Genomic DNA, 9,137 nt, shown 5'->3' on the forward strand with positions numbered 1-9,137 from the left:
AACTCGGTACCAACATTACCACATCAAAATCTGAGAGTTTTGCATTAAATTCCTAGGATTTTTGTTAAGGAAAAGTAATTTTGTCAGTAGTTTCAATATCCAGCTAGGATGTGCTCATGTTCACTTGGCCCTCCATAAGGCTATGTGTAATGGAGGGCTACAAAATAGGGGCGATTTTCAATACGTGGTGTCACGCCAGCAAAGAGGCGATTTTTATTTTAGGGTTGTAATGGTGTTGTCACATCACATCACATCACACACACATACTTAATTTAATAATATTAAATCAACAAACACACCCCGCGACAAATTCTCGTCGCCCCCCCCCCCCCCCCCCCCTCTTTGTCACCCCTCTTATCGCCCGGGGGTGTTCCCTCCAAAAATTGTCCAAATATGTAGCCCACCACACATTGCCTAAGTCACCGGATGATTTAGGATATTTCTAAACTGCCTTGTATGGGGTTTGAATGTGTAAAATAGTTTGCTTAATTAGATCAAAGAAAACTATATATGATGTGGTTCATTACAGAACTTCTAAATAATTTAAAATTTTAAGAACGCTTAACAACGTTTTTCTAAAACTTCGCATATCAATATTATTTGAGGATAGTCTTGTCACTTATAACATGTATATTTACGATCACAATTATGAAATTAGTTTTTACACATATCTAAATTTTTTTACGCATATGTAAATTTCTAATACATTTATCTTTGATTTGTTTATTTACACATACGCAAACTTGTGATTCCTATATGTAATCACAAAACTTTATATAAAAAAATGTTAAAACTACGTACCCTCTAACAATAATATATATATAATTTGAAAAACAAAAAACAGTTGGTTTTTAAAAGTTCTTAAAGCTTTTGAGTTTTTGTAGTTTGTAAGGAACCTGATCCTATATCTATTAGATTGATGTTTCGAATAATAAGTAACTCATCTAACAGTATATTGTGCATCAGCAATGAGCAATCGGCAAGTTGAGGCTGAGTACGCAAGAATCGAAGACCTCTAGCAACTCCTACTGCAATCTTAACCCTCGAAGCGAATAGGTGTTGCTCTGCTCTTCTTTTAACTGCAAGATCAACAACTTCTTTTATTCCGCTTAACTAGCATCATTCGAGTACTCGTGTACAACTATACTTTAACTACTTGCTAAATGCTAAACATACTTACATTGCACTTACCACTGAATAGATAATCCTTTAGGTTTCCTTGATGCATGAACTCGTAGATAATGAGTACTGAATATTCTTCCACACATTAACCTAAGATCTTAACAACATTGGGGTCATTAAATTCTTTCAAACTTTCCATCTTCATCTGCATCCAAAAATAATGAACTAGTATATTAAGAAGGTGGTCCAATTAAGCGACAATAAACTCGTTACCATGGAAGTTGTGGGGTGTAGGGAATAATGGCATACCTCATTTACCATATGAGATTTAAACTTGTGTCTGTAGAGCCTCTTAACAGCAATGCTCAATCCATTGTCATGTATATAAGAAGAATGTGTCTTCTTATCAAGCCAACCTCTAAATACCTCACCACAATGTCCGCGGCCCAACAACCTGTGACTGCTGAAATTCTTAGTGGCAACTTCCATATCACTATAGGAAAATATTCTTAGAGAATCTGCAGATGACGTAAGCATATTCAAGATAACGTGAGCATAATTTACAAAATCTTGAATTGATTTACAATATTTGATGCATGCTTTTGCCGAACAATTTGATATCGATAAACAGGATCCTTTACTTAATTTTTGATACTGACTCACACAAACGATAATTTCCCACTCATATATTTACTAGAGAAGTTCAATATCACGTGAGGGATAATTAAGCCTGGTTATATCAGCATATGTAGCCCGGATCGACCGATTAGTGTTGTAAATTAAATTTGTAATGTTTATTCTGTATTTTATTATATGAATTATATGGCTAGTTTCCTTTGTTGGATAAGTATTACTTGGCCAGTAAGGGATTCGACGGATGTGCAGAGAAAGTGGAACAAAACATTGGCATATGCATCCACCTAAAAACGATTATAAACAGACAACGTTTTAAGAAAGCGCAAGAAGCAGGACGAAAAGACATTGAACGCGCTTTTGGTGTCCTATAAGGAAGAGGCAGCCAACCCGCCAAACAAATGCATCCCCAAAGCATTAAAAGATCATTTACGCTTGTGTTATTCTACACAACACGATTATGAAGAATCAAGGTAGAGCTATATCTCCCAAATACGTAAAACAAGGAACCCGTAGAAGCCAATATTCTCACTCTTAAACGATTCCAAACAATCCACCACAACATTGGATCCGATCTCATCAGTTGAACCATTTAAATAATTAGTTATATTTATAATAATATTAAATTTCTACATTTATGGATTGACTGTTTTATTTTTACATATTGTTTCATGCGGGGAAAACCTGAGACGACACCATGTGTTTTGGGGAACGGAAAGAAAGTGGAAAAAAGTTGTTGTGGCATGCGGGAGAAAATGGGGAAAAGTGGGAGGACTCCCTATGCGCTGAGGGACCGGAAACTATTTCGAAGCTACTTTTAAAAAAAAATAACCTAATAGAATTGGGGCAGAAACTTTTTGGTATGATTAATGACAACATGCCATATTCTATTTGTCATTTTTCATTGTTGTACTATTGTCACTAAAGTATATTACAAACATAATCATTATAAAAGAATAGCAAAATATTTCAATCAGAAGTTAAGAAGGATTTTGGCCATACCAGAGTTATGTCTAGACCCGAAACTGTCAAATTTCTTTTGTAATGCCATTAATTGGTCAAGAGTATACACAAACCTCCGCCATTGTAGGGCGTTCTTTTCTAGAACTTTTTGTGCAGAGGTCCGCAATATGGACAAACTCCTTCAAACATTTGGGAGAAATTTGCTTTGTAATATGAGAACTAACAAGTTGTTCTAATTGTCCTTCTTTGATACACTTTTTAGCCCAGTCTGCCACATTATGCCCCTCGTCTACAAATAGTGGGTCGACTGCACGCCTCCCAGATAGAAGCTCAAATAAAAAGACCCCAAAGGCATAAACATCTGATTTCCGGGTCAACTTCCTGGTCCTACAATACTCGTGATCTAGATACCCAAATGTGCCTTTAGGAGTGGTATCACACCAGAAGACGGGTGATCTACGATTTTTGACATCCCAAAATCTGAGATCCTTGCTGCCCAATTCTCGTCAAGCAGAATATTCGAGCTATTCAAGTCTCGATGTATGATTCCATGTTGTGTACCCACACCAGTGTGAAGGTAATGTAGTCCCCGTGCAACACCAATGCTTATCTTGAGCCGATGCATCCAAGATAAACGAGTATCAGATTTGTGCAAATGATAGTCAATAGTCCCATTGGGCATGTACTCATAAACTAGTATCATCTCGTTGTTATTGAAACAATAACCAATTAAAGACACAAGGTTACAGTGCTGCACCTTGGTAAGCATCTTGATTTCGTTCATGAACTCAGGTGCCCCTTGTGTCGAAGATGAATCCAAACGTTTAATGGCAACAAGACGTTCAGTTGCATCTCTAGTACCATGAATACGACCTTTGTATACCGTCCCAAAACCTCCCTTTCCAATGACCAACGCTTCATCAAAGTTTTGAGTAGCTAAGTGAATATCTGCAAGCGAAAAACGATGAAAGGCGTCTTCGGTAGTTAATGAATGCAGTTTCTCTTCAGGGTTTTCTGACATATTGTTGAAAGATTATAGAAATAAAAGAACACTTAGTTCATAGTAAAATTTACAAAAGCATCATAGAGTTTATATTCCAAACGTATAGAAAAGGCATCTTCAGAATCAATAAAGGCGGCTTGGATTTTAAAATTATACATTTAGCCATGAAATGGAAGACTATAAAGTCACAAATAATATAACAGTTTATTTGAATTATAATTTCACAAGGGAATATATATAATAAAATCAGTTACCATACAAATTATTCAATGGTTAACAAACAGAAAGAAATGGACATATTTGTTCACAACAAACCACGACTAACAAAAGCTTAACTCCGTTAGATTCCGATCGCTGAAAAAACGTGTTTTCCTGAAAACTCAACCTGAACAAAACCACCACCACCGCTTACATTCACTACCACCGTCGCCACAAACCGAGTGACTTAATTATAATACTTTTAAAACTTGAATGACATGATTAGAACACTTTTAAAACTTTATTATTAATATTATTCAAAGTTAGTTTATTTTTGTAAAAATTTAAAAGTATAAACATACTTAAAAACAAAAAAAAAATTCACATTAGTAATTGGTGTCGAATTCCACCAGAATTTGCTTTCAAAGTATGCAATCTTCTTAAGGAACATTCGAACATAATAGTTGAAGGACGCCAAAAGAAGGTTATCCAATCCATCATCCTTACAACATATTGGTGTTTTTGAAAGACAAGAAATAAAGTGTTATCATTCAACAACACACGAGTATCGGTGAATATGATAATATATATATATATATGATATGGTAGGCCCGGCCCCAGGACCCCTATCATCCCTTATGTTTAGGAGCGGGATCCGCCCAAGAACGACCTTTCGGTGGTACGGAAGGCACAGACTCCGCGAACGTCCCTAGCCCCCTTTACTAATAAGGAAAAGAAAGCCTCAACCAGAACCACATTCCTTTTGCGTGCGGATCTAGCTAAGTGTCTGACTCTATTGGTCATAGTTTCCTTTTGTTGCGGCCGGTGCTCGTTTGCGCGCGCGTGAACCAACCCAACAAACAAGGAAAGGATGTCTCTCGGGGCATCTGAGAATGATTCGAGCCGTATGAAGGGAAACTCTCACGTACAGTTTCTTTTTTTTTGGGGGGGGGGAGCCCGACAGGGTCCCCCACTGACTTGGAAAGGCTTCTAAAGTTGCCGGAGGGTCCATCATCAAGAATAGCCTAAGATGGTCAAAAGCATTCCTAACAATGCTAGCCACAGCGTAATACTCCGGCAAAACAGGTCGCCATTTCGCGTAATCGAACGCCCTAAGAGGAAGATTTCATTTGCTTTCTGTTTTGTGGAACGAAGTTGATCCATGGTCATCGGGATGTCTATGTTGAAAGAGAACCTAACCTGAAGAGTCATTGGTTTTCCAGGTCGGAAAATGAAGTAAACAACTCAGGTGGACAAGAGGCGAACCACTCAGCTGATGAGTCAGCTATACTTTTTAAAATAGCCTAATGAGGAGACGATCGTAACCTCTGAGCTCAAAGATGGAAAGCAGATTCCTTTTTTCAGGTTTCGCATAGCTTCCCAAGCGCCCGACTTTCTTTTTGGGTCCGAAATTGCAGAGTAGCTTCAGCATCAAGTATGATATGGGATAGAGTTCGAGTGATATATATATAACGACTCTCATTCTTATAGGTCAAAAACATGGGTAAAATGATGGAATTAAGCCCACGAGCAAACACAAACACTTTCCCACGTCACCCTCTCCTAATGACGTGTCTTTCTTTAATTAGCTAAGGTGATTTGTCTTCTTAAGTTTCATTCATCCCTTTTAAAAAACACTTTTGACTCTCAGCCCCCTCAACATTACACAACTAAAATCCCATCATTTCATCTTCCCGGCGAACAAACAAACAAACAAACACACACTTTGACGTCACAAATGGGTTCGATTTCGTTATGGGTTTTGCTTATTTTCGCCATTTTATTTAATTACGACGTCGTATCGCAGCAGATCTTCCCAACTCATGCAGGTAACCTTCAAATTATTCAAATTTTAGTGTTTTACAAACAATTAATTAGATGGGTATGTTTCTTTTGTTATTAATTTGAAGTATATATGCTATGCCCAATTTTGGGTATTTTTTGAAATAGTTGGTTTAGTTGAGTGGTCTGATTGAAGGATGCCTTTAGAGGCTACATGTTTGCATATTATGTTTTATCAGAGAGAAATTTGGGATTATTGAGATTTTGAAACAGCTGATAAACTCGTTTTCCCGGCTTATGAGTTATGTCTTATATTAGTTGATCGGTTTGGATCAAATACAAACTAAAAAAACATGTTACTATGTTGTAATTACACTACACTGTAATTACACTATGTTGTATATATAATTGCATTACTTGATTCGCACAATTAGTACGTTAATTTAGTTTGTATTTTATCCAAACTCGTTAGTTGATAAGCTCAGAAAAGGGAAAAATAAGATAATTCAAACATCCCCTAGTGGATATTTGATAATACCGATTCGAGATGGTCAATCTCCCAATAGATAGACCCTTTGAGCGGGTTAGACTCCAAAGAAATAGAGAGAACGACACATGTTTACTTCAGTTTTCTTCTTAATATTAATGAAGATTCAAGGGTCTTTTATAGGTTACAATGCGTTGAAATTAAATAGCTACACTAATCCACTATCTAAAGAAAAGGAAACGTGCAAAGAAAATGCAATTAAAACAAAGGATGCATATCAGCTAAGGGAAACGTTGGAACATGGTTGATATAAACGTGCGCTGCATTTTGGTACTATCTTGCGGGTCGGGTTGGGTCACGGTGGGATGGTAGCGTATCAAGATTGTGCTTAGTTAGGGATGGTTTTGAGATATTTAATGTGGGTGATTTTTTTTTATTTTTTTTGGGGGGGGGGTGCATTTATGTAACTGGATGTTCAAAACAACACGAACACGGAGATTACTAAAATGTAGTGTTAGCATGCTACCGATAACAAAAAATAACGGTCAAACAGTATAATAGTAACACAGATTAGGTATATTAGAGACACAAATACTAGAAGGTAACATGCAGAGGCCACCAAAAAGAATATAGGGAACTTAGCTCTAATGCGCTCACTCATGTCCTGAGAAAGGTGCAAGTCTAGCAAATTCTGCCTAATCCACTCTTACACAAGTGTATGTGTGAAAAACGAATGGTACTTTGATAGAGCTTTCTGTTATCTTTTACCGCACTAGTAGTGTATAACTTATGATCGATGATTTGGTTAAGATACTGGATATAGATTTTGAATGTTTGTAAATGGTTAATTGTCAGGTGGCTTAAGTCGTGCCTCTCGAGAACCAAAAATATGATATTGAATTCCACACAGAAGATTCACCATTTCATCCTGTAAGTGTACACTGAACACGATTTGTAGGGGTTGAAATTTCAACCTCGTAAAAGGGGTCAATTTGGGTTGTATTTATATCCCATGGTAAACTTTTAGGGTCAAAATTGGTCAGCCAGGGTCAAACACTTCTGAATCGCTTTATTAAGAAATTTGATTAATATTTTAGCAATATGCCTTATTTATAATTTGTATATTTAATAAACTTATTTCTAAGTGTGGACAACAAGGTGTTGACGGGTTGGCCCGGCCCCGTTTGAACTGACACTAAAAACTACGCATTTGACCCAAACTTGCTCTGACCCGTTACCCAAACCCACCTACCGCCCATCATTGCATAATAAATATGTGAGTTTTCTGTTTTTAGGACGATGATCAAGAATCGGTGGTGATGCCAAAGAAAAAACGGTGATAAGTTTTTATGTTTCTTGCCGAAAGTGGAGAAAGTGACGAACGAGAAGCCAACCGTTCTTGAAAACACAAGTTTAATTTTGGGAACCGAAAAACGTATCAAGTTGAAAACACTCAGATGAGTTGCTTGATGTACTTAAAGATCAATGCTTGCTTAGGGTCAGATCCTATACAAAAATTAAAAGAAATTGTTAAAATTAATTGTAAATCTTGTTTATATGATAGAATGATAAAAATGATTTTTTTTTCCTTTTTGCAGCAAGAGGGGTGGTGGTCTTATGAATTTTGTTATAACAGGAGGCTGCGACAAATTCATGTGGAAGAGGACAACAAGGTATGGATCAAGATTTATACGTTTCTCGAACCTGTAAACGGACCGAACGAACACGAACACGAACGGAGCCTGTTCGTGTTCATCCGTATAACTTTAAACTGAACCACAAATATTTAAACGAACGGATCTTTCTTGTTCGTGCTACGGTTCAAACCAATTAAAAGTTAATGTAAACGGACAGTTTGTTGGGCCTAAAAAGTTATTAAAACTAGACTAAATTGCAATGGGCCTAAATAATTTAAATACGTATCCAAATGTAAACGAACGAACTTAAACAAACGTAAACTTACCAATGTAAATGAACGTAAAAGAACGAACTTAAATAGACAAACGTTCCCGAACATAAATGAACGATACATGTGTTCATAATCGTATGTTTATTAATAAATGAACATAACTGAACTTCCTGTCACACAGTTTACAAAAGGTTAAATGAACACAAACAAAAAATTCCGTTCATTTAGCTAAACGAATAAGTTCATTTTTGTTCATTGTTTCATTCGTGTGCATTCATTTATGTTGTTTGTTGTATGTTTTTTAAGTTTGTTCGTTTACTTTGGCTGATATATATATTCAAACTTGATGTGAATTAGTTCTCTGTGATCTGATTTTTCATTTAAGTATGTTATGTGTTTGTTAGTTAAGACTTTTATTGACTTTTCTTTTAAAAATGTGAAACATTGTTCTTGAAGGATATTGTTATTATTATTGATCTTGATTTTTAGTGATCTTTATTTTATGTTGTTATTTTTTGTTAACTGTATTAGATGTTCCAGGTTGTATCAGTCGTGGGTCGGGTTGGTCACGTCATGCCATGTCATGTCACTGTTAAACAGGTCGTGTCATGTAACCTGTATATATAACAGGTTTCTGTTCGTGGATGAAATAAAAGACTAGATTAGTTTATCGTGTCGTGTTCATGTTTAGCACCTGTGTTAATTATGTCGTGTTTGACCTGTTTAACACGTTTAGACCTCTTTTTCAAAACGGCTCGTTTTGACCCGAACTGATTTTGGCTTAGAACCCGTTAATACCCGAATTCGCCCGACCCGTGTTTAGTTCGGCCAGAACTATCTTAGAGGTTGATATATTATTTGGTCAGGTGACAGGCGGGGTTGAGTAACGGGTCAAAACTGGTCTGGAATAAAAATATCTATGATATGGGTTTTGTTCAAAAGTTTAGATCTTTTGTATATATGTGTTATTAATTAGTTTTTAGTATAATTACAAAATCTTGACTATTTCAATAACCATCTAATTTCTCGAATGGAATTTT

General features: G+C 36.3%; 2 pseudogenes across 1 annotated transcript; one reads left to right on the forward strand and one right to left on the reverse strand.

The window, feature by feature from the left end:
- Positions 1-857: 857 nt before the first annotated feature.
- Positions 858-3,739, reverse strand: LOC143570925 (receptor-like protein kinase FERONIA pseudogene; annotated as a pseudogene). The gene is made up of 2 exons (XR_013142019.1): positions 2,758-3,739; positions 858-1,640 (listed from the first exon to the last, which is right to left on the reverse strand). The product of XR_013142019.1 is annotated as a receptor-like protein kinase FERONIA pseudogene (transcript).
- A 1,861-nt stretch (positions 3,740-5,600) lies between these two features.
- On the forward strand, positions 5,601-8,697 carry LOC143570927 (protein OS-9 homolog; annotated as a pseudogene).
- The last annotated feature ends 440 nt before the right edge of the window (positions 8,698-9,137 follow it).

Source organism: Bidens hawaiensis, unplaced genomic scaffold (genome assembly GCF_021521415.1).
Source record: "Bidens hawaiensis isolate Kalapana, Puna unplaced genomic scaffold, B.hawaiensis_p1.1 tig00025175_1, whole genome shotgun sequence".
Lineage (NCBI taxonomy): Eukaryota > Viridiplantae > Streptophyta > Magnoliopsida > Asterales > Asteraceae > Bidens > Bidens hawaiensis.